Raw genomic sequence first — 25,119 nt, 5'->3', positions numbered from 1 at the left:
AATCATGTCATCACACACACACAAAAATCAATCAAACACAAGACAGAAAAAGAGGCAACAGGAACAAAAGAGCTGTAAGATAGATAAAAAACGATTAACAACATGGCAATAGTAAGTCTTTTTCTTCCAATAATTACATTAAGCATAAATGGATTAAACTCCCCAGTCAAAACACATTTGAATGGCTAAATGGAGGGGAAACAAGATCCAATTATCTACAGGAGACTTGCTTTAGACATAAGGGCACACATAGGCTGAAAGCAAAAGAATGGGAAAAGGTATTCCATGCAAAAAGTTCCAAACCAGAGTAGGGTGGCAACACAGATTTGACAATGGACATTATATGATGATAAAAGGACAAATTCACTGGGAGGATATAACCATTATATTTGCACCTAACAAATATAGAAGAGAAGAGAGAAGTAGCAACATATAATAGTAGATTTCGAAACCTCACTTTTGATAATGGAAAGAACATTCAGACAGAACATAAATAAGGAAACAAAGACATGAACAATACTTACAGACACACACAGGACATTCCAACCAATACTGATTATGCGTTCTTCTCGGATGCATGCAGAACATTCTCCAGGACAGATCACATGTCATCACAAAATAAGCCGTAAAGAATTTAAGAATGAAAACACACCAAGTATCTTTTTTGACCATAATAGAATGAAACCAGTAACCCACAGCAAAAACAAAACCAAACCTGGAAAATTCATAAATATGTGGAAATTAAATAACACATTCTTGAACAACCAGTCAAAGAAAAAAAATCAAAATAACTCTAAAATATCCTAAAAGAGTAACACAAGCCCACAACACACTGAAAGTTATGGGACGCAGCAAAACCACTACTGGGGGGAATTTTATAGCCATAAGTGCCTGCGTCAAACTAGAAGATTTCAAATAAACAACCTAACTGCATTTCTAGGAAGCAGAAAAAGGACAACCTAAGCCCAGAGAAAGCAGAAGGAAGAAATTAATAAAGCCTTAGGAAGCTGGGGGTGGAGCTCAGTGGTAGAGGTGTGCTTAGCATGTGTGGTGGGTTCAATACTTGGCATCAAAATAAACATCAGAGTACAAACAAATGAAACAGAGGAAAACAGAACAATAGGAAAAAAATCAATAAAACCAGGCTTTTTTGAAAAGATCATCAAAATTGAAAACCTCTATCTCAACTAGAGAGTGCAGGGAGACTTTAACAAATGAAATCAGGAAAGATGAGATATTACAATTTGTAACACAGAACCTAACAGGAACCAACTCTATACCAAGAAACTGGGCACTCTACTTCCATGTTGCACCATGATAAAAATACAGCCATTAGCTATGTTCTGCTCTCTATCTGGTCCAAAAATTGTTTGGGAACTGAAAAAAGGAATAGCTGCCTCAAATAATGTCTCAAAAATCCTCAATAAATCCTCCTCAAAGACTGACATCTCCTAGGCCAAAAATAAAATTAATTCTGTCATTAATGGTTTGTTTGCTAGCACTGTCATGGGGTCCTTGGTAGGGGTAGGAGTGAAAAAACTCACAGAGGTCCTTGTGAGGTCTGGAACCCTATGATCTTATCCACCTGAGCTGCTGCTCAGGTTCCCTGGTGTGGCTTAGGTTAAGGGCTTGAACTTGCTCAGCTGCTCTGCTCATTTGGGCTCTCCTAGTTTAGCCTTCACTTGTATGGTGACTTTCAATTTCCCCTTGTCAGCCAGCCTGCTGTCTCCTCTGTGACTTTCCCATGGTCTCACAGACCCCTCCCCAGCTACCACTGTCCCTCCTTTGGTCACCTCAATTGGCAGGACTATCCTTCCCACAGAGCAGAGAAGTCTTCCAGTGCTTGTTTATCTAGGGTTTACTGTGTGTCAGGGAGTGTTCTCAGTACTGGGGATCAGGGTACTGAACAAGCATACAAATATCCCTGTCCTCACCAAGCTCACATTCCACTGAAGCGAAATGATAAATAAAAACATAAAATGTTATGAGAGTATGTTATGTGGTGCTAAGTTTGGATCAAAGGATAGCAGGAAAGAGGTTCTAGCATGTGTATGTGTGTTGTTTTAAATAGGGTGTTCAGGGAAAACCACACTGACAAGTGACATCTCAGGAAAGGCCAGAAGGAGGAGAGGATGGGTTGTCTGGGGAAGGGTGACCCAGGCTGAGAGGAAGCTGATGCATATGCCCTGTGTGGGGCTTTCCTGCTGTGTTCAAGACCAGCAAGGGGGCTGGTATGGCTGCAGCAGAATAATCAAGGGACAGTGATAGCAGAAGAGGACAGCAGCAACAGGTCAGATAAGACCTTCAGGCCACTGGAAAGACTTAGCTTTTCTTCTAAGTGACACAAGATTGTTGGAATAGTGCTATAAGGCAGGATTATGATGGCAGGCATGGCTGATTAGGTCTAAACTCAGGTCCTGTGCAGTCACCATCCCTGAGGAACCTCCCCTCCCAGCTTTCAGTACAAGAAAACTGTCCCCCCTGCAAGGAATGTGCTTCACTACAGGTGCATCCCCTCCATGTCTTCTCTGAGGCTGCTGCTCACTCCCCATTGGTCTCCACATGTACTTCACCCAGCATCCCTTCTGTGACATTTCTCACCCCTCCCACCAGCACCTTCTCTGTTCCCAGGACTGAGTGTTTCATTTGTGGGATTCAGCATGAATGAAAATGTAGGTCCAAAAAGGTAGGGAGAATTTCAGGACAGTAGAAGCAGAGTATTAAACCAAGGGTGGGACCCTGTGTAAAGCACACGTGGCATGCCCACACAGCCAGCCCTGCTTGTTCCTACTCCACCTGGGAAGGCAGGTGAAGGCCAGGCCCTGTGTGTGCAGGCCCCACTTCCTCCAACCAGTCCCAGAGGGAGATTGAGGCTATCAGCTGCCATTGCCACATTCTACAGAGGGCTGCATGATCTGAGTAGAGGAAAAGGCCAAGTCCAAGAACCAATGCTGGGAGGGCATGTGGACAAGAACCTGATGCTGAAAGGGAAATATCTCCTAGGCACCTTGTTTGTGCTGGGCATTGAGGGAAAACAACAGATGGACAGTGCAAATATTCAGACTGGCTTCCCTTGGGCTGGGCACTCTCCCCAGGGAAATGGGACTACAGCTGAGCCTGGAAGGATTGTCAGTAGGGATAGGGAAGGATGTTACATAGGGAAAAATTGAAAGTTACAGTGTGTTTAGGAGACAATGAGGAGGCCGCTTTGGAAAGTGGTGTACCACCCAGGGAGATCACAGCAGTGAGAAACTTTGGCTTGAAGGTGGCAATAGGGGGACGTAGTCAGTGAATTCTTTGAGGAGGAACAGCAATAGGATGAGAGTTATACTCTTGGAAGTCAGCATCTGAAGGCAGATGGTGGGCTCAGCTCCTCATCATCTGGTGAGGGCAGGGGTGGAAGCCTACCAGAGTTACCCAGGCAGAGTCTTTCCAGTAGCAGCAGCAGCAGGTCTGCACCAATGAGCAGACACAGAGGGGGTTCAGCTGCACATTTCCAAGCAACAACAACAACAACAAGGAAGAGAGCTGCACATCTCTGAGACAAAGTTCTGCGGCAGGATGCCCCAAGCCACATGCATCCCGCAGCATTTATAATTTTAGAAACCAGACTGGAACTTATTTGACCAAAATAAACCTGGCCCCAAATATTTACTTTTGTCATTAGTTTCCAGTTGTAGAAGCAGGAAGATCAACATGAACTTCAGGGTACTTCATGTGTTACCCACCAGGATTACTTCTTATGGTCTCCTCTTGCACATCCTTGTTGGGAAAGATGGCAATTACTGTTTCTCAAATATCAACCACCTCTGGACTCCACAAACCTCTCAATTTCCTTTTTTACATGGATAAACAAGTCTTCCAATCATGGGACAGTAACCAAAATGGACAAAGGAGCAAATGGCAAGCCTAGAGACATTTATTTTCATCATATAAACAGGACACACAGTACTCTTTTCTGTTTAGGACAAATTATAGAAACAGCCTTACTAAGAATATAATGAATTCTGAATTCTTAAAGCAAAAATTTTAAGACAAAGAAAATCCCATTTGGGGATTAAGGATGCAGCTCAGTGGTACCCACTTGCCTAGCATGCACCAGGCCCTAGGTTCAATCTCCAGAATAGGGGTGGAGGGAATCCCACCTTGAAATAGTCTGAATGCTCTAAGACAGGAGGCCTGTTGTCTTTATTCCCAGTTTTGAAACACAGAAACACTTCCCTGTTATGTTTTGTTTCAACAAGAGTAGAAGAGTTTATTCTAATTCAGATAGACATCACCTCTTTTGAATATGCATAGATATTTGCAAAGATGTTAATTTTGAAAATGTCATCGGATTATATCTTTGTGTCCTTTTCTTCCTGCTATCACAGTTTTCTGACAGACTAAATGAGTGATTTCATATTATTTGGATATTTGTGGCATTGGTTTACAAGTATGTTGTTTTATTTTAAAAAACAGAAAAAGTATTCTAAGACATACTTAGAAGGCTTACATCAACTACCTAACAGGCTAATAATTCAGATGGAAATATGCATTAAAATGTCACCAACAGCCTATAGTTTTTAATCTGTATAATTTGGATTCTCATAAGAGTATGACATTTTAAGAAATGCTATAAAGTCATTTGTTTCTTAAGCAGGAATTTTCTAGGAAGTAATACTTTTATAAATGGAAAAATATATTAACAAATGACCCCAAGAAACCTCTCTAGATAAAATTGCATAAACCACATATTTCAAAATAGATACCACACGTTGGGACCAAACATGGCATAAGAAGTACCATGTGATTCTTCCTACACAGAGCCCCACTCTGCCAAGGAGATCAGATATTTTAAGAACACACTTGAACTATCAGTTGGGATGGCAGTTCTCTGGAAGTCTTCAAAGTATTTGCATGATTTTCCAAAAGAAGAGCTCAAGATTCCTCTCTCCAGCTGACAACTTCAATGTCACTCTAAGAACACTGAGTGTGGATGCCACCTCAGCTTTTCCTCCTGCATCCCCAGCAGCCAGCCACCAGGCCAAGGCTCTGTTCCCAGTCTGCTCTATGGCATCCTGGCCCATGCTGCAGTCCCTCCCTCCCTGGGATCTTTTCAACAGTCTGATTGCAGGTCTCCTCCACTCTTCTAAAGTAATGTTTTCTGAAGAGCAAATGTGGCTGGCTCCCTTAACAGCTTTCAACTCCTTGGTTTGGGCTGGGCTGTTGTCATGGGACCATACAGGGTGGGAAAGGACGGTTAGTGGCCTTACCCTTTACTGTACATGGTGGCAATGCTGCCCTGGCCTGTCAAATATCCACAGGCCTGATTATCCCTGCCAGGTGTGTAAGCCCAGGCGGAGTTGGGATGAAGCCTTGCAGGCATCCCTCATAGAGAAACACATACTTAGCACTGCAGGCTGAGCAGAATGTGTTCATAAGCCTTGCTTGCCAACCACTTGTTTGCAACCTGGAATGCTATTTCCCATAAATACCATGCGATAAAGAGTAATGAGGTGCCATGCTGTCCCAGAGGGGCTGATTAACCCATAACTCAACAGAGCCATATTTGCAAGGAGAAGGAACAGCAATCTCTTCAGTAAAGACTAATCTTGCACCTGCTGCACATAAACCTTGCTAGCTCCTTTAATAAAATAATGTTCCCATCTTCCCACCATGGGCAGAGGACAGAGCATCTCCCCTGAGATAGAGCAGGAGAAGGTCTTGGTCATTCACGATTCCTTAAGGAATCTTACTATCACTGTTGTCTCTGCTTTCAGGGCTTCAGGGCACCATTTCCCAGACTATTCAGGCCAGATCTGGGAATAGGCCCTACAGGCTCTATAGCACTTCAAGCCTTTAGGTGAAGGACAGCATCCAGGACTCAAACTCAGAGAGTAACTTATGGGGGCTACTAGACATGTGGACCTCTCCTCCCCACAGCAGAAGCCTTCGTTCCCATGACCTGGGACAAAGTCCTCAAGCACAATTGTGGAGGCAAGGGCCAAGAAAACAGGACCCAGGGAAAGCAAACAGTCTGTGTCCTTGTCCCAAGATGACCAGCATTGGTAATAACCTTCCCTATAGGAGGTCTGCTCCTTACCATAGGGGTTAGGACTCATAGACCTTAAAAAGTCACAAAAGGTCAGCATCAGCACAGAAGCTGCTCACACTGAATGTGTGTAAGCAGGGTGATAGGGCTGAGGATTCTCACACCTACTATGTGCCAGGTGTTGACCTAGGCACTGAGAGATTAAAAACAGTAAACACCCTAGCATGACCCCAAAATAGTGGAAGGAGACTGACACACATCCAAGGACCTATGATAGCCTCTCACTTGGGGGTGTTAACCATGATGTGGATTGAAGAAGTCTGGCAGTGCAGGCACTGTGCCCTACGCTATGAAAGTCACTAGGCCCAGCTAGAGGTGCCCCCTCCTCAGATGGGAATAGGGAAAGAAACTGGACAGCATGTACGCTCCAGAATCCTTTTCCTCAGGCAAGTCGCTGAGTCGGTCAGAGGCTAACCTGTCACCTGGTGGAGAAAAGACCATGGGCTGCCCACCTCCAGAAGATGGAAGAAAATGGTAAGACAATGGGTAAGAAAGTCCTAGGACAGCTATAATGGGCATGGGTGGAGGAGGATGGCTGCTCTGCTCTTTCTCTCCTGGCTTCCCCTGCCCCATGCTGTCCTGAGGGCACTGGCTTGCTGAGGCTCACACAGGCCCTGGAGCCAATGGTTCAACACCATGGCTGGCACAGAGGACTCAGCATGGCCAGACTCTGGCCCTCAGGGCTGAGGAAGTGCCAAGGGAAGTAGGTCTCACAGGTGGTTTGGAGGCAGGGAAGAACTGTGTTATTAGATCAGCTTACACTTAAGTGAACTAAAAAGACTAAACCATTTGTTTGCTCACTCCCTACAGCCAGTGGAATGCACCCACCTTAAATCCCCTAGAGTTTGTGAAAGTTATGCAGTAAAAGGGTCAAAGCGCATATAACATGTTAAACCAGATGCTATTCTTCCCTAACAGAAGGTCACTTTTTGAGAATACTCCTCTTTAAGATGATGTTTCAAATTGAAAATGCCCTTAGGACCTGGCTGTTCACCATCCATAGCCCAGGTGGGAAAGCAAGGGATTCCCTCACACCTCCTGCAGGGCACCTGGCAGGAGTCTCCAGCCCCCTCCTGGTATGAAACCATCAGGGCAGCTGTTGCACAGCCTGGAGAAATATGGTTACTTGGAGCAGAAGCAGACCTATAGAACAACCCGAGCTGTCAATTAAAGGAGGAGAATAGTTTCCTTTTTAAGCAGCTCTAGCAGCTCACACCCCTGCTCCCTGCCCCAGGCAAGCCAGTTGTGGAGGGAGCTGCACCCACATGCTCAGCCTCACCAAGACTTGGTACACACCACAGAACAGTCCATCAGCCGGAAGGAAGGTCTGGAGACCAATGGCAACAGGCCAGCTCAGTCTCCAAGACAGCGCACCCTAGCATGGCCTCAAAGAGCTCAAGCAGACATCATGAATCCCTCTTTCATCTACAAATTTTTACTTTGAACAATTTTAGGAGACTAAACCCCTCTGTCAGATGGTAGTCTGAGTAACACTTCCTCTCAAAGACAGCTACATCCTGACCCCCAGAACCTGTGAGTGTTGTTGTCTATGGCAAACAGAACTTAGAGATTTGGTTAAGGATTCTGAGAGGGGGAGATTATTCTGGATTATCTAAGTGGGCCCTAAATGTAATCACAAGGGTTCTTGTAAATGGGAAGCAAGGTCAAAAAGGGAAGTAGGAGATGTGAGATGGAAGTAAAAGGGTGAAGTGATGGGAGGAAGGCCATGAACCAAAGAATGCAGGAAGCCTCCAGACCTGAGTAAAAGGTAAGGAAATAAGATTATTCTGTAGTCTCCAGAAAGAGCTGGTCCTGTCCATATCTCAGTTTTAACTCATTAAAGCTGCCTTGACTTTGAACCTCTAGAACTGTAAGATAAATTTATGCTTTTTTAAGTCACTGAGTTTGTGGTGGTCTTTTCTAATAGCCAGAGGAAATTTAAGGCCCCAGCAAGAGAGAAGACTCACCCACAGGGCTTCCATAATTTCCCATCCTCTTAAATTAGTTTCTGGACCCCTGATTGCTCCAGCTAGCCCCCTTCTCCCACTGAGCTGCAGGTATGGGGTTCATGCTTGCAAACCAAACATCCTTCTCTGTCTCCCCCAGGGCCTCTGCCAAGCACTGTTCTTGGAACCCAAGAGAGGCCCCAGAAACAGACTCCATTCTCTTGAGTAAGGGGAGCCCTAGCTCCCTTTCCCATTTTACCCCTGCTCATCCTTCTTCAGCTACAGGCTCTGACCTGCTAATTAATTCTCCAACTCTTGCAACCACTGCTCCCACCAATTCCTCGACTTCTCTAGGACCTAGCTTTGTATTAGAAACAGTCTCCTTAAATAATCTGTCCAGAAACAGCTCCCAACACCTGCCCCACCTAGTTCCTATTCCGGTTTCTATCTCACACTTGAATTTTTAAAAAAGATGGAGGTGAAAATATATTCAGAGAATCTAACCTGTCATGTTGTGTTAATTATCAGCTTGAGGCAAAATTCTAATACTGTTTTCCCAGAGAAGAGAAAGCTTAAATTCTATGTTGGGGAAATCATTCTGTATGTCCACAAGCGAGGGCTCTCAACTCAGAACAGCCCCTGGGAAGCAGGTTCCTCTGTCCACAAGATCCCTAAAGGCCATTTCCCAAGGAAATCCACAGCAAAGTGTCTGTAATAGGAAAGAAGTTTTCAAACTTTACATGTAATATTTTTAATGGTAAATGATCCCATTGCTACAAATTCTAGTATAGTTGGAGGCCTCTGCTACTCCCCCAAATGCCCCTTATATTTTCTTCTTCTTTTTTTTTCTAAATTTATTTTTAGTTGTAGATGGACACAATACCCTTATTTTATTTATTTTTATGTGGTACTGAGGATCAAACTTAGTGCATTGCACGTGCTAGGTGAGCACTCTATCACTGAGCTACAACCCCAGACCCGCTTACTGTTCTTTTCTTATCATCCTATGGGGCCCAACTCCCTGGGTAAAGCAGGAACTCCGTTGGGGCAGGGAATAGTGTCTGCTTCACTGACTGACCTAACTATGAACAGAGAACCCAGATCACAGACAGTTCTTAATGTTTATTGGCAAATGAATCGATTTGTTTCCAAGCTGCAGCCACTGTCCTTTATTTAAGCCTATATTAAATGCAAACAAACAAAAACCAACCCCCACAGGGTATGGTGGTACACACCTGTAATACTACCCAATACCGACTAAGGAGGTTGAGGCAGGGAGACCACAAGTTCAAGGACAACCTGAGCAACTCTGTGAGACCCTATCCCGAATACAATGACTTAGTGTTACTGTAAGGCAGTGTAAGAGAACCATTAAGAGAACTGACTGACACTAAAACAATGTGACTGGAAAGACAGAATGAAAGGGGAGTGTCTCTAATAATGTCAGTCCAGATGACAATCCTAAAGACAGATAACATTTGTAGGCTCCAGGGCTCCAGGAAATATACTAAATGCAAGAAGACTTGGAAATATCTCACATGAGGCCATAAGGACCCCAGCTATCTGGAGCAGATAGAGGGTCTTATGAAGGTGGCAAAGGCCTTGACTGATGGCAACGGGGGCAGACTGGACCAGGGCAGAAGGAGTTCCAATAAATTACTCTTTGAGACATTTTCTGATGCCAGGTGGATTTTTGAGTTCCTTAATAAAGGCACAGAAAAACAAAGAAAGCTGCCCTGTATCAGAGCTGATCAGAGGCAGACAGTCGAGTATAACTTGGATCCAGGTACTGAAGCACATTTCTTTATTCAATGAGCAAGAATTCATGTAACTGAGTACATCAGCATCTGTTCCCCCTGGAGCACTCTTCTGTATACTTCTGGGTTCTTCCATGACTCTGCATCTGCTCCCCTTATCCCCTCAATTAGCACCCCCAGGCCTCCCTGGATCCCCCACCTGTTCTTCCCTCTTAAGAACTAGTGCTATGAAACTTGGAAATTTCTCCCTGAAAACCCCACCCCATGCTTCTCTTCCCTAGTTCCTATTATGCCCTTGGGCCCTTGGCTCATCGAGCTCTTTTCTTGAATATCTGCTATCAAACACAACAGCAATGAATTTTATACTTTACTCATTCATGTATTATTCAACACCATATCTCCAGTGCTTGGATGCTTAAATTAAGGTTGAATGAATTAAAGAATGAAGGCTTCATTGCTTACAGTTTGTCAGGCTGAGGGGCGAAACTGCCTTTACACCCCTCTGGAAGTTCTAAATAAAAATTTGATGACTGAGTGACACTGTGCACTAAATGGAAACATTTAATAGTAAAATTATATCATTTGCTGGTAAGGCTACATTTTCGATTTAGATGACATCAACTTCATAAGGTCTAAATTTATTCATCTATATTGGACTACAATTTAGAACATCAGATCAGCAGATAATTTTCCAAAAAATTACAATGAAAGTGTCTCTAACACTTTAGGGCAAAATATGTGCCATAAATATTAAACAGATATATAAATACTTTCTTACTTTTCATTTGTATATAAACCATAGGAAAAATCACTTTATATTTAGAAGGTTGTTCATACTCTGCTAAATTCTAACTTAAAAGCTAAAGTATTATGTTTCAGTGGTACAGAAAGAAGCTCAAGACATCCAGACTTTGCCAGCTCATGGCACCAGAGTGTTGAAGCCTCCTCTTTGAGCCTCTGTTTTTCTCTCTTTTTGGTACTGGGAAGTGAACCCAAGGGTGCTCTACAACTATATTCCCAGCCCTTTTTATTTTTTATTTTGAGATAGGGTCTCACTAAGTTGCCTGGGCTGGCCTTGAACAATCCTCCTGCCTTAGCCCCCTAAATCACTGAGATTACAGGCATGTGCCACAGTAACTGGCTATTTCTCTAACTCTGATCTCACCCAGCACTCCCTGCCCTCTTGCTTTCCTGCCAGAATATTTGTGCAGAACAAACAAAGTGGTCTATGAGAAAGTACTTTATACACTAAGAAGCACTGTATTAATTTCCTAGGTTTGCCAAGCAAAGAACCACAAGATGATTGACTTAAATTTACTGTCTGACAGTAGTTCTAAAGGATATAAGTCTGCAATCAAGCTGTTGGTAGGGTCAGGCCTCTTCCTCGTCTCTCCAAACCTCTGGTGTTTGTCTGCCATCCTTGCCATTCCTTGGCTTATAGGCACTTCACTCTAATCTCTGCCTCCATCACCAAAGGGCCATTTTTCCCCTGTGTGTCTCTGTTTCTGTGCCTCTTCTCTTCTTTTTGTAGGGACTGAAAAGTCACCTGGGATTGAGGACTCATCTTATTTCCAAATGATCCTACCTTAACCACTTACATCTGCAACAAACCTACTTTCAGACAAGGCCACCTGTTAAAGGACTTCTACATATCTTCTTGGAGGACACAGTTCAATCCACAAGTAGCATGGGATAAAAGCACCATATTTAAACCCCACTGAGAAAATGTTAGTCAAAGTAATTCAGACTAATCCTACTGGGAAGGAGAACAGCTTAAAAAAATTTAAAACTCTGCTTGAAGTTATAAAGAATTAACAGATAGTAAGGAATAATGGGGCCAAGATTAAGGGGAAGAGAGAAATCCAGAGACATGAGTATGATATTTGGAGATGCTGTTCCCATGGGAATGCCTGACACTTCTGGAAGGAATGGCTGAGTCTAAGAAGCTGAACGGCATTTCAAACAACTTGTGAAGCCATGCAGACTAAAACTGGAGTCCTATTCCCAAAGGACTATACCCTAAGCAGACTGGTTCTCACAGGTACAGAAGTCCTCTCAATCCCTAGATTGAAAGGCTAGATTATAGCCATACCAGTTTACTGGTACCCTAGGTGCCTGCCAGAAGAAAGTATAAATTCTGCTTAAAGGAAGATAACCTCATCAAGGCCTCAGGTTATGTCTATAAATTGTCATCTATGATATCTGGCACTTAATCAAAAATTACTAAATATATGAGGATATAGAACAATACAAATGTACTCTAAGTAAAACAACAGGTAATAGAAACAGCTCATAAGGGCTACAAATAAATGTGATCAGATGCTAAATTAAGGGGAAAAAGAGTTTGAAGAGGTAAAAAATAAAATTAATAAGTTTCTCAGGCAACTAGAGTCAGAACAGAACAAAAAGAACATACAACAATTCTAGAGCTTAAAAAAACTAAAATTAAGAATTCAATAGGTTTAATAGCAGTTTCAGTACAATTACAAGAGTAAATTAGTGAACTAAATGATAGAAATAAAGAAAATATATGGTTTGAAACTCAGAGAGACAGAAGGACAGAAAATAAAGAAGAGAGGTTAAGAGATACAGAGGACATAGTGAGAAGGAGTAACAGATATGCAATTACAGTCAAAGGAGAGAAAAGACAACTGGGCAGAAGAAACAGCAGCCAAGAATTTTTAAAAATTGAATAATACCACCAACCACAGATTTAAGATTTAAGTGAGTGAATCCCACATAGAATAAATAGAAATAAAACTAAATCTAGGCCCATCATGGCAAACTGCTTAGAAACAAAGACAAAGAGAAAATGTTAAAAGAAGTGTGTGTATATGGGATTAACAATAAGATCAACAAATGATTTCTTAATCAAAATACTAAAAGTCAGAAGGTACTGAAATATTACCAAAATATAAAGAAAATATCCAAACATTTAAAGAATATTACCAATGATAAACAAATTCTTTAGAAAGAAGTAATGAATTTTATACAAACTCTTCCAGAAAACAAAATAGAAGGTACTTTCCAACTCATTTTCTGACTTAAAGCTATGATCTAAAAACATAGCAAGGACATTACACAAAAGTAAAATTATAATAAAAAATCCTTTTCATGAGTAAAATACAACATATTAGGAAACCGAATCCAGAATATATAAAAATGATAATATATTGTTAACAAATCAGTTTTGTTGCAGGAATGGAAGTTATTATATTAACAGATTCAGCATGAAATGTTTAAAGTCACTTGCTCAAAGTCACTTATCTAATAAGTGGTGGGGGTGGTGAGTGAACCCAGGCAGTCTATACCCCCATCGTAACTACTCTTTCAAGAACATGAAAAGAACAGAAATGACTGATATATTGACTTTGTGGGAAATAAAAGTTTAATGTTTAATCAGCATTATGTTTAAATACTCTCAGTTTTAGTTCATGGGCACCACTAGTTTTGAACTGCAAGCAATGGTGATGTGCTGTCCCTTCACTCCCTCCCCATGTGTGGGACCTGGCGTTGTGGCCCTGCTCAAGGTCACAGAACCCCTTAACTGCAGAGTCCCTGGTAGAAAGGGGCAGACTTTCTTGCAGTGGGAGGATTAGGGAACGGAGGCTGCCCATGCAGGACTGTTTCTCTCCCTCCTGCTGCTGATTAAAAGAACACCACCACACCAGGAAAAACAGGAAGCTGGTTTCCAGATAGGCCCAAACAACAGCTCCACTGTTCGGAGCTACTGGCAGGAGGCACAGTCACTGCCTGTCCCTGGGCCTCCTGCCTGGAAGGAAATGGTCAGCCTCAGGGCAGCATTGGGCAGGCCACGGGCAGGAGAGGTGAGCACTGCTGCCTGCTTCTCCTATCCAGCCACTAAGTCACCCTTCTTAGCCCGAGGCTGGAGAAGGCAAGGAGCCTCCAGGTTACTGAAAACCCACTAAAGTCAGTGTCTGCTCATGGTCCCAGTCCCACACCTGGATATTGGGTATCTTAACTTTCATGGTACAAATGCAGACAGCAAGGCTCAGAGCACTTACATGATCTGCTCAGTGATGACATCACAGCAGCAGGGAGTAGAACCTGGCTATGTCTACCTCCAAAGCCCCTAATTTTGATGCATTTTTCATTATGCCACACTGTAAAATTTCTTTCTTGAATTTATCCAAAGGGATATCTTGATTTTTATTTTGCTAACAAAATAGACACTCCAATGAATTGGTATCTGTTTCACCATAAAGAAAAACTCAATGTAAATTTTCAAAAATTCTTAAAGAAATAAATTAGTTGTAGCAGTTATGACAAAGACAAATATCAATACTGGATAAAATCTGCATATAAATTGCGAAGAAAAACCAATAGTAATCCCTCTAATAGTAATTTCAACAGAAATACTAATCTCTAACAAATGTGGAAAAAATTTCCACTTCATTTTAAATCAAAGAAATGCAAAAATAATCTCATATATATGTTAGAGTCTAAAGAAGTTGATCTCATGGAAACTGAGAGGAGAATGGAGGCTGCCAGAGGCTGGGGAGAGTGAGGGCATGTGCAGGGATAGGGAAAGGAGATCAGTGGGTACTAAGTGACAGATAGACAGGAATAAGAAGTTCTGGTGTGCTAACACAGCAGGGTCACTACAGATCACAATAATGTCCTGTATATTCCAAAACCTAGAAGGATTTTGAAAGTTTTCATCATAAAAAAATGGATGAATGTTTGAGAAGATAAGCTTCATCTGATATAAACATTATAGAAGGTATACATGTACTGAGACATAAAATGGCTTCCATTAATATGCATAATTTTTTAGGTTTTCATGTATTAGAGAGAAATTTAAAAAATTTTAAAAACCCAAAGAAGTGCAAAAATACTATTAACATCCATTAGCTAGTATAATGGCAAGAACTTATAAAACAAAACATTGGTACAAGAGCAGATTACTAGTGGAAGTTTAAATTGCTACTATTCTTTTGAGAAGCAATTTAGTAATCTGTACCGAGAGTCAGAGATGCTTTTATATATTTCTTTACCCAGTAGTTCAATTTCCTGAGTATCCTAAGGGATTAATTTAAAATATGAAGAAGCTGTATGTAGCATGGGGACCTTCCTCTGTGCATTACTTATCCTGTAAGCAGGATAAGCAGAAAGCAGTCTAAATGTCATACAGAGAGAGCATGGCTAATAAATGTGGGCATATTATTCAGACATTAAAAATGATGGTGGTAGAATCTACAAAGCAAAACAAAAAAAAAGGCAGTTTGCTGCAACATTGGGAAGGAATAATTGGGATAAGGGTGTAGAAATGTGGTTTGTGATGTAGTGTAGACATGTGATTTATTTAAAAAACTACACGACAAGAAACTAGAAAAAAATACACAAAAGAGAGAAAAGAGAGTATATCATTCAATATATTGTACACTGTCTCTTCTTGTAGGTTTACAAACATTTGCCATAGCTTCCACTTTTATCAGGCAGTTTTTTTTTAACAAAAGAGAACTGCATTTGGAATACTCTCTGCTGTGATGGACATTCGCCCACTTGGAGGGTGCTCCCAGGTGGTGAGCTTCCAGAAGCAGGCCTGAAGGGCGGCTCACAGCATCCCTTCTTTCATGCGGTTTCTAGGCAGCATTTATGCTGTTTGTGTTCCCACCCTACAAAGGGTACTTTTGTTCCATTAACCACTTCTGGTTTAGCTGCTACTCTAAGGGTTACGGAGACTACCATGCAAATCAAACAGTAGAAGCTTTCAGGTTTCTTAAGAAAAACTCGAGGACTTTCTATTTGTTAGTTTTGCACCTCAGGAATAGAGGCTGCATTAACCATGGTTCCTGGCATATCACTGACAATATCTAGGCAGAAGCCCTATGTGTATATATGCTTTTCATTTCCTTTTATCCCTATAGCCTGCTTCCATCCGCTTAGTCCATGGGAAAACTTTATAATGTGCTTAAATATTTGTGCCAGTGCTCACAAAATGTGCACTGTATACTCTTATGAGCACCTATTTTTAACTTACAAAAATACAGTTTGTGCATCTTATTCTTACTTTTTCCAGTAAGCACTGTTTTCAACATTGACCCAAATTGCTATATGCATAATTCCTAATGTCTGTGTAATAAATATTCTGTGATGGGCATCATTCATGGCATCTCTGGCCACATCCTTTCCAGGCCTGGCTGTCACTCTGCAGTTTTCTCCTTTAGCACCTCTACTTACCCTACACACATAACACTCATGCCCTATTTGCATATGGCCTAACATAATCCTAACAGTATCAAATGACGAGGACTAAAATTCTTCATTTTTGTTTTAAAGAGAAAATTTCATGCAACATGTAATTTTCAAAAATGTCTTTTTCTTTGTGTCAGGAAGTCTCTGTGCAAACTTTAATAATTAAGAACATATCAATAAGAAATCGTTGGTTTCCTTCATCCTCCCTTAGACCTAGTTTGAAGCAGCTGCTTTCCGCAAGGTCACAAATGGCCACCTAAGACCCTCAAGATCAAAATCTAAATTCCAGAGATGTCAGAAAGTCCTCACTGACATTCGAAGTCATGATTTCGTAATCTGATCTCTCTGAGGTCATCCTTTGATCCTAAAATTGACACTGTGGGAGCCATGTATGTCTTAGCAATGCACATATCAGGGAAGAGGAAAGGAGGCAGGGTTTTAGCAGGAGTATGTACAGGGGTAATGGCCTTACTCAGCCAAATGCCCTGTGACCCCTCCATAATATGGGTGCTTGTGACTGAAATGTTCTTCATTTTGCACTACACAAATTCAAATGAAATGTTCTTCATTTTACAGAGCCACACAAGCTTCATATTAACAAAGCAGTTACACATACCTTCACCTAGCCCTCATGGCCAATGGACATGGTGCAGGACGGGTATTACCCACATTGGGTCAGGAGGGAAGAAGGTAAGGCTCAGAAGGTGAAGTGACCTGTTCACAATCACAAGTTCAGAAGGGGGTGGGAGTGACAACACTCCAGCCTCAGTCGGTGTGATGGATGGTCCCTGCCCTCTCCCCTTACCAGAGTGGACAGCACCCTTTCTAAGCCTTCTTTGGAAATCAGATTCTGCCAATCTGTGACTACCAGGGCACCAGGGACTCCTGTCCTAGGAACTCTTGCTCTGAAGATCATATTTCTAACAGTCCCTCCCTCCCAGGATCTTGGTGAACCATCAGGGTTCACTGATCAGGGAGGCACTGATGAAAAATGGGAGCCCCAGAGGGCTGGCTCCTCCTCTGTGTGCAGTCATCTCTTTTCGGAACGGAAAAGATCTGAGGAACCTTATCCACCAGGGTTCTGGCAGGAAACAGATGGCACTCCCCAAATGGGTAATTTGAGAAGAGTTTAATAAGGGGACCATTTATAGAGGGACCAGAGCGCAGTGCTCTGGGAGCAATAACAGTGATGCACTCACACCCCTAGGTCCAAGGGGGTGAGGGAGGAGAGGCCACTGAAGCACAGTGCCCCAAGAAGGGGCACAGGACCTTTGGTGAGGCCAAAGGGTGGGACCGGGAGAGTCAATACTTCTTCTGATCCATGCTCCCCACTGGGCAAAGAGCACAATAGGGGGCCAGGAAGCAAGGGAGCCCATTCATATAGTCTTACTGGTCAGCTTCCAGGGCACAGGGAGGGTGGGGAAGAGTTGGGAGGAACCCTGGAGGGGCAAACAGAAAACATCCTGCCTAAGACCCAACTAAACCAAACTCTTGACTTGAAAGGCAAGGGGAGGGTTGGTGGGGGGGCGGGATGCTGGCCCAGAAAATCAATGGAGAGTTGCAGAACTGGGCTGGGAACTTAATTCCTGGCTGCCAGTCCATACTCTTCCCCTCTCCATTTGATGCAAGGATATCTTTTCCTATACGCACTATTGGAGCCTTGAAAACTAACAAATAGACTTTCATGTTAGCCAGACTTTGTAGGTTACTCTGTTTTATGGATGGTACATTCTGAAGCTATTCCTCTATGGTACAGTCTATACTCCCCCTGAGTGACTCCCCAAATGCCTACATGGTTTACATCTAGGTGCTAGGCTTTTGACACAGGAGTCAAGAGTCTCTCAGTGTAAAGGGAATACAACTCAAGACAAAAAACAAAACAAAAACTGAACGAAGTATAGGTATGTAAACACACGTGGGTCTGGAGAATGCATCTGTGGCTCTACAGAGAAGCCCAGCTGCAGCAAAAAAGGGAAGCAAGGAACACGTCCAACCAACCACCCAGCTCAGAAGACCAGGCCCCTGACCTTCAGTGCACTGATGGCACTCTCCCACCCCATGCACATACAGAAATAGCTGTGCATTGACCCGCGAGTCACCCAGGCCTGGAAAAATACTCCAGGACATTTTAAAAATCACATGTTCTTCCAAGCCTTTTAAAACTTGACTGGAGAACAGGCTGGCTAAAAAAAGAACGACTCATTGAGATCCTTTTTGTAGGCATTATCTGAGCTATAAATTCAAAATGAAATATCTAAATGTTGATTCTCAATTTTCTTTATGAATTCTGTCAACCTTGCCCCCTTTATGAAGTAAGGCACATTTCCCAATTCTTTGGTTAACAGGTTTTTGTCAAGAAAACTCTGAAAAAACTATTGATGATTAATCTCATACAGATATTAGCATGACAGCTCTATAACTACAAAAATCAGAAAACCAGAGAATTCTTGTTTAGCTTTCTAATTTTTACATTCAATTCTTTCCATCTTTAAATGTTTCCCAAGTCCCTGTGCTTGGAACTGCGGGCAGAACAAAGTAACGAGTTAGCAAGGCAAGCCGGGGGGCCAATCACTAAGGAAGGTTCTCCCACCTTCTGTTTCCTGTAGGCAGTGAGGAGGCACTGATGGCTTCTGAACAGAGGAGTCATTAGACCACATCGTGTTTTGGCAAGTTATACTTTACAGGATGACGAGGAGATCCAAAGGTAGGAAGCCTGGTGAAGCCTGTTGAGGAGGCTGTTGCAGTTCGGATGTGAGGATGCACACAAAAAGGATTTTCTCAAATCAGAGATTTGGACCAGGTTTTCACAATGCAGAAGGAAGATGTGTCCCAGACACATGGGAATAAAGGGATTTGTGGCCATGAATGTGTTTTTTCCATAACAAGGAGGCAGAGCAGAGAGCCACTGGGTGAAAGTCAAGACAACAGGAAGTTGTGTCATTCACAGGTTCTAGTCTTGGAGTGTAGTACCCACAGTACTTATGCTTGGGGACCTGGGGTGTGATAGTTCTCTGGTTAGAGATGAAAGGGGACATCTTGCATGGCAGGGCCCCCTGTCTCTGCTCTGGTAGGTCACCACCTCCTGAGGAGCCATTTCCCGCTCTGTACAACTCTTTATACTGTAAGGTTCCTTCTCGGTGAGGGTGAAACCAGTACCCTGGGGTTTTCTATCCATAAGGGTTAGGTCCTTTTCTCTAAATCCTGATGTAATCCATTACTTCTGCTGGTGTGTTAGCTTCCTGAGAAGGGGTGAAGTGCAGACCTTCCCCCAAAGGGAATTAGCCCTAAACAACCAAAATAAATAAAAACTCCGTAACAACTTGGTGCTTCTCAGTAATCAGGCTTTTTTTCTCTGCTTAAGTTGTAAACGTCACATAATCAAGTTCAAAGTTTCAGTGAAGGGCTGTCCAGCTGGTAGTATAACAGGCAGCCAGCCCAAGGAGTCAACTTCACTCTATAGCATTCTTCACCATAAGATTTGTTCTGCAGCCTCCAGCCCTAGACTGGTTGAAGGAGTCCTACAAGCATAGGAGTATGTGGCAGGGATCTTGTAAAGTTATTTTCTGCTTTAACCTGTTATAGCCCTTGCAAAGACTGTTTGAATAAACCAGTCACCTAGTGGAAGTGGCAGTGAAGGCTGCATTGGGGACTGGAACCAACCAGAAGCAACTGCACATGGAACAGGCAGGCAGGCACTCTGCCCAGCAGTGGCAGCATCCTGACCCATTGCAGTTTTTCTGGAGGGAAGTATAAACACAAGGTGGACGAGAAGAGGGCCTACCCAGCTTTCACTCAGAGAGGCTCTGAGCTTGTGCCTGGTACTATGAAGCCACCTCAAAGTCCAAACTGAGAGGAGTCTGGTGGAGTGTGTCAGGCTGTGACATTTCTTTGCTCAGTCTGTTTGCCTTCACAGGATTGTGATATCCCTTATGATAGCAAGGACACCTCTGCCTGCTGCTGGCACTTGACCCTGAGGGCCCAGATGTGCTATCTGCATAAAAAATTGCACAAATAACCCAAAACCACTACTGAAGAAACAGAGGAGCATTCTGCATCAGTCTTCCTTATGTCCCCTTCCCTGGTCACTGAATGCAAGCTCTCACATCTGTGTTCCAAAAACTCTCCCTCACCCCCTCAAAAGTCAGCCTTATACCTCAGGGTTCAAAGCCATTTTGCAGCAGCAGCAGCAGCTGTAATAACAGCAACAAGCAGGCCTCTCAAGTGAGTCACTGTTTGGAAGTATGTGTGCACACATTCCCTCATTTGTCCTAACGACTTGCACCTTACCTCTGAGCAGCTTGAGATGAAGGATATGCTAACAGCAGCTTCCTTTTCTAATGACAAGGTCTGCCTCAGGAGTGCCAGCACTCCTTCTGCTCCCTTTCCAAGCTCTCTCCTCCATCTTTGCATAGAACCCACAGTTTTGACTGTGCCTGGGGTTGGTAGACCAGTTGGTTGGCCCAGGCTTATGCTTGGCTCTCTAACAGTCAGAGAAGAAGAAGCCCAACACCATCTCAGTCTCCAATACCCCAGACCCACTGAGGACCAGCATCATCATATTGCTCAGCTTCAGGGGGATGGTGTTTCCTGAAGCACAAACCACTCAGTTTAAGTTTAAGCATTGCTTAAGTTGTGCAATGCTATGCACTTTAGACTCTGCAGTAATGCACTGGGGAGGCACTTTCTACAGCAACAATGATGGAGAGCACTCACAATGTGTCCTGTGGCCATGGGCAGCCTGGTGTAAGCCTCTGCCTGACTGTTACTCAATGGTGGCTACAGACTAACCTAGACATAATCTTTTCTGGGAAGTCTTAATATGAGATGCAGTAGTGGCAGCAGAGACAGTATTTGGGGTGAGACAAGAAGAAGAAGTGGGCAAAGATACCTGGAAGAATCCCTAGGGTGGGAAGCCATGCGTGCCCAATTCTAAAATGATGGCATGATGATGGGTCCCCAGAGCTCCCAGCATCTGAACCAAGACACCAATGGGCCCACTAGGAAGTACAGAGACCCATGTAGACTCTAGTTTCCCCACATCCCAAGGAGCTCCTATCCCCTGAGGCCAATGAGGTATACTTCTGGTAAGCTGCAAGAGCCTGGCTAGAATAGGGAGATTATACTGGAGGAAACTGAGCTTCAAAGAAATGAAATGGCTTGTTAATTCAGACACCAAAGACTGCTAACCCATCACACATTCCCTCTGCTCCCTTCCTGATAGAACTGATTTCTTCAGGGATGGCAATATGCCCTGCTAAAACTTCTCCCTGGCTTACAGGTGACCATGTGACATGATTTTGGCCAAAGAGGCTTTTGAAAACAGTGTTTGCTCTCCTGAAACAGGGATTGCCCTTTCCCTCTTTCCTACTTTTTAGCTTGGACCATTCAGAAAAAAGGCCTCAGAATGCACCAGCCACCCTGTACCATGGAGATGAAAGTCATCTGCCAAGGACAATACAGGTAGGAAAATAACAGATTGGGTCTCCTATGAGCCCTGTCCTGGCTTCTTCCAGAATTCTCATTGTGTCATAAAGATAACCACCTACTGGTTTATGCCACTTGTTGTGGTTTGGATGTGGTTTGTTCCCAAGGATTCACATGCTGTAGGGTAGGTCCTCAGTGAAGCAGTATGAGAGGTGATGGAACTTTAAGAGGTGGAATCTAGTGGGAGGTCATTAATCATTGGGAATGTTCCCTCAGAAGGGATTGTGGGACCCTAGTCTTTCTGGTTCCCTGTCTGTGATGTGATTTCTTGTTCCTTCATGTATTCCCACCATGACAGCATCTGCTGAGGGCCTCACGAGAGGCAGAACCAATGAGGCTGCCTGGTCTTGGACTTTCAACCTCCACAACTGTGAGCTAAAAAAAAAAACACTTTATACATAATTAGCCTGCCTCATGTATTTCATTATAGTAAAAAGAAAATGAACTCATATACCACTTCATTGGTTTTTCTAATTTTTGCAGCTAATCCAAATACCTGCCTATACAACAGAGTTGCTGGTAAACAGCAGATCTGCAACTCTATCGAAGGTCTGTAGAACTCTAGCACTCACTTACCTTATTTCTAAGGGCAACACTATCTCCTGTTCTCAGAACAAAAAGGTCTGCAAATTGAACAAGATGCTATACGTAAAGCACATCTCCATGAACGCTCAATAAATATTAATCCATGTTACCACTGTCATCATTTGGTCGAGTAGGGTCTACGCCACTTAAAACTCCGGTTTAGCACCTTACATAGCACAAATACAAACTCAGAAAGTGTTATCTCTTTCAGAAAGAGAAACAGAGAAGGGCGGGCTAGATCCTTTGGCTTAACAGGGTTCCCGGGAACAGAGGGGTTGTTCTTGAGATAAACTTCTATTCCCATAGCCTGCTTGTCCTCCTGGGAAGAACATGCAGACCCAGAGGCCAGAGTGAACCCTGGCATGATCAGTGGATCTGAATATTCCCTTCCTGTTCCTTCTACCTGGTCTCGGGCCCCTTCAGAGAATGCACAGAAAGTCAGAGCCCATGAAAAGGGGCCAATCAGGTTCAGTTAGGGGCATCAGATACCCTGGCAAACTCACACACTTCCTAGGCACAGAAGTGTGTCACCTGAAACAAGGGATATTGCTACTTTTACAAGAGGAAAACAATGAAAATAAACTAAATGTCTAATGAGGTACTGTTAGAAAAAGTGATGTTGTGTCTATAAAATTTAGGGGATACATTACATCTTTGTATATGATGTTCTCTACAGATTTTCCATAATATGAGAAAATTCTCGTGGTATGTATAAAATAGCTGGTAGAGGAGCTGGGGGTGAAGCTCAGCATGCACAAGATCATGGGTTCAATCCCCAGCACCGCAAAAATAAAACAACAATAACAAAAAAAGATGGCATCATAATCAATATCTGTGGCATATTTCTGATGATTGCTTTATGACACTTATATGCACATAACATATATATAAGAGAAATTAAAAGGTGAGAAGAAAAAAATCTTTTAAGAAACAATGGTGATTAACATCTTTAAGTTGTTTTATCATGGGTATCTGTTTTTTTTTAACATTTTTCTACATTTTATAATATTTCAATAGCACCTTTTATAACCAAAAAAATCCTCATAAATTAGCAATGTTATGACTTGTCATTAACATACTCCCTTTTCTCTCTTCATATGCTTATATCAATAGAAGCTAAATGTTGTCAAAAGTGACCCTTATTAATCTCAATACAGCATAAACTTCCAAGCTGACTGGAAGAACTGCTGATACTGTTTTTTCACCTGATCTGATCTAAGACTTCTGACAAGGTGGAGGGTATATGATCTACCTCACAGTCTCCCCATTGGCAGTAAGGAAGAGAGAGTCCTTAAGTTATTTAAAGAACAAAAACAGCTAACACTTTTTGAGCATCTTCTGTGTGTTAGCAACTGATTAAATAAATCTGTAAATACTATTATTATCCCCATTTTATAGATGAGGAAACTGAGGTACAAATACATTAGGTAATTCACCCAAGCTTACTTAGTAAGTGGCAAAGCTAAAGTTAACATTCAAAAAATGTAAATCCAGAGTCCATGCTTTTAACAATCTTACTTTGCAATATCTCATTTCAATTGCTCACATGGTCTGTGCCAAAACTGGAGAGTCTCTGGGAAGCAAGGCCCCCTCTGAGTCTTTGCTTCTTCTGGCACATCTATGATGACCTGGCTTCCTCACTTTCTTTTCCACTGTCATATGTGATCCTCATGTCTTTGGCTTGTGCCTGTCCTCTGCCTTTCTGGGCTCACGTTTTTCTCAAGGCCCAAGTGCTAGCATAGTAGATGCCTGAAGCCTAGTCTTTCAGCATCTCAAGACCAAACTTCAGAGGAAGCAACCTGACTCTTTCTGTTTTTGCCCAGACCACAGGATGGCCACAGTTCAAGCTGTGAGCTGGCAACTCCTGCAGGTGGTATCCGCCTTGGACCAGACCCTGTGGGAGGCTGATGGGGGCTGTGGACTAGAGACTGCAGCACTGGCTCTTGGTCCATAGGGGCTGACTTCCTAAGGGGCAGGGTCTCCAGCTTTGGAGTGGGCTACTGAAAGCTTGGAAACTCACTTTACAATCTAAATGGCAGCATTCTTCAGGACTGTTTACTCTCTCTCCTATTTGAGGGCCTTCATTCCTGTGAATTTAAATATCATCTGTGCTGGTGGCCTCAAATTCGTATCCCCAGCCTAGACTGCTCCTGCAGGTTCCCACCCAGAATTTCACTGCCTACTTAGCACCTGTCCCGGAAAGGCTTACAGACATCTCAACCCCTAAGTGTGTAAAACAGAAAGGCCTGCATGGCCCTCTGTAAAAAACCTGACCCCGCCTACCTCTCCAAGTTCACCTCAAGTTACTTGCCTACTCACTCACTCACTGGAATTGAGTTGGCTCCTGGATCACACCAAGTATTTTCCCACTGCATGGCTTTAGCACCTGCTGTTTTCTCTGCCCTAGAATGCTCCTTAATGGTAACCCTCCAAGAGGCTTCCCTGACCACCAGGCAAGACTGAGGGCCTACAATAATATCTATCATAGTTACTGGTTTACGGCTTTCCTAGACCTGATTATATCTGTAATTAATTAGTTAATTAAATTTCTGTTTATTTGCTATCATCTGCCCTCCCCACTAAATAGTGAAGTCCATGAGAGCAAGAACTCTGTCCCACTTGTTGTGTATTATTTGGCACACAGCAGGTCCTCAGTAATTACTGCTGAATGACCAAATGGAATGTGGGTCAAGCCAGTAATTAAACATATTTAACATAATTGGAATAAATGAAAGCATTTGTGTAAAGCTCTTGGCGTGGGGTATATAGTAAGCACTCAGTAGCAGTAATAATATGGCCACTGCTATTGTTGCGTTGAGGCATATGATACAATTAATATTTGAACTTTACCTATAAAACAGCAATTTTATATGGTTCAACCCAATATTGTTACTGTTTGGACAGTGTGACTTCAAACCACACTTTCTGCTACCAGCCAGGAAGCACACACACAATTCAGTGCAACATTTTTCAAATAGAAGGCAGCCTCTGATGCAGCCCTCCATTTCCTCAGAGAGGTAATGTGCCTTCTTCC

This window comes from Spermophilus citellus (assembly GCF_964194105.1).
Source record: "Spermophilus citellus genome assembly, chromosome: 16".
In the NCBI taxonomy this organism is placed as follows: Eukaryota; Metazoa; Chordata; class Mammalia; order Rodentia; family Sciuridae; genus Spermophilus; species Spermophilus citellus.
The sequence above is the reverse complement of the archived record's forward strand: the minus strand, read 5'-3'. Positions refer to the sequence as shown.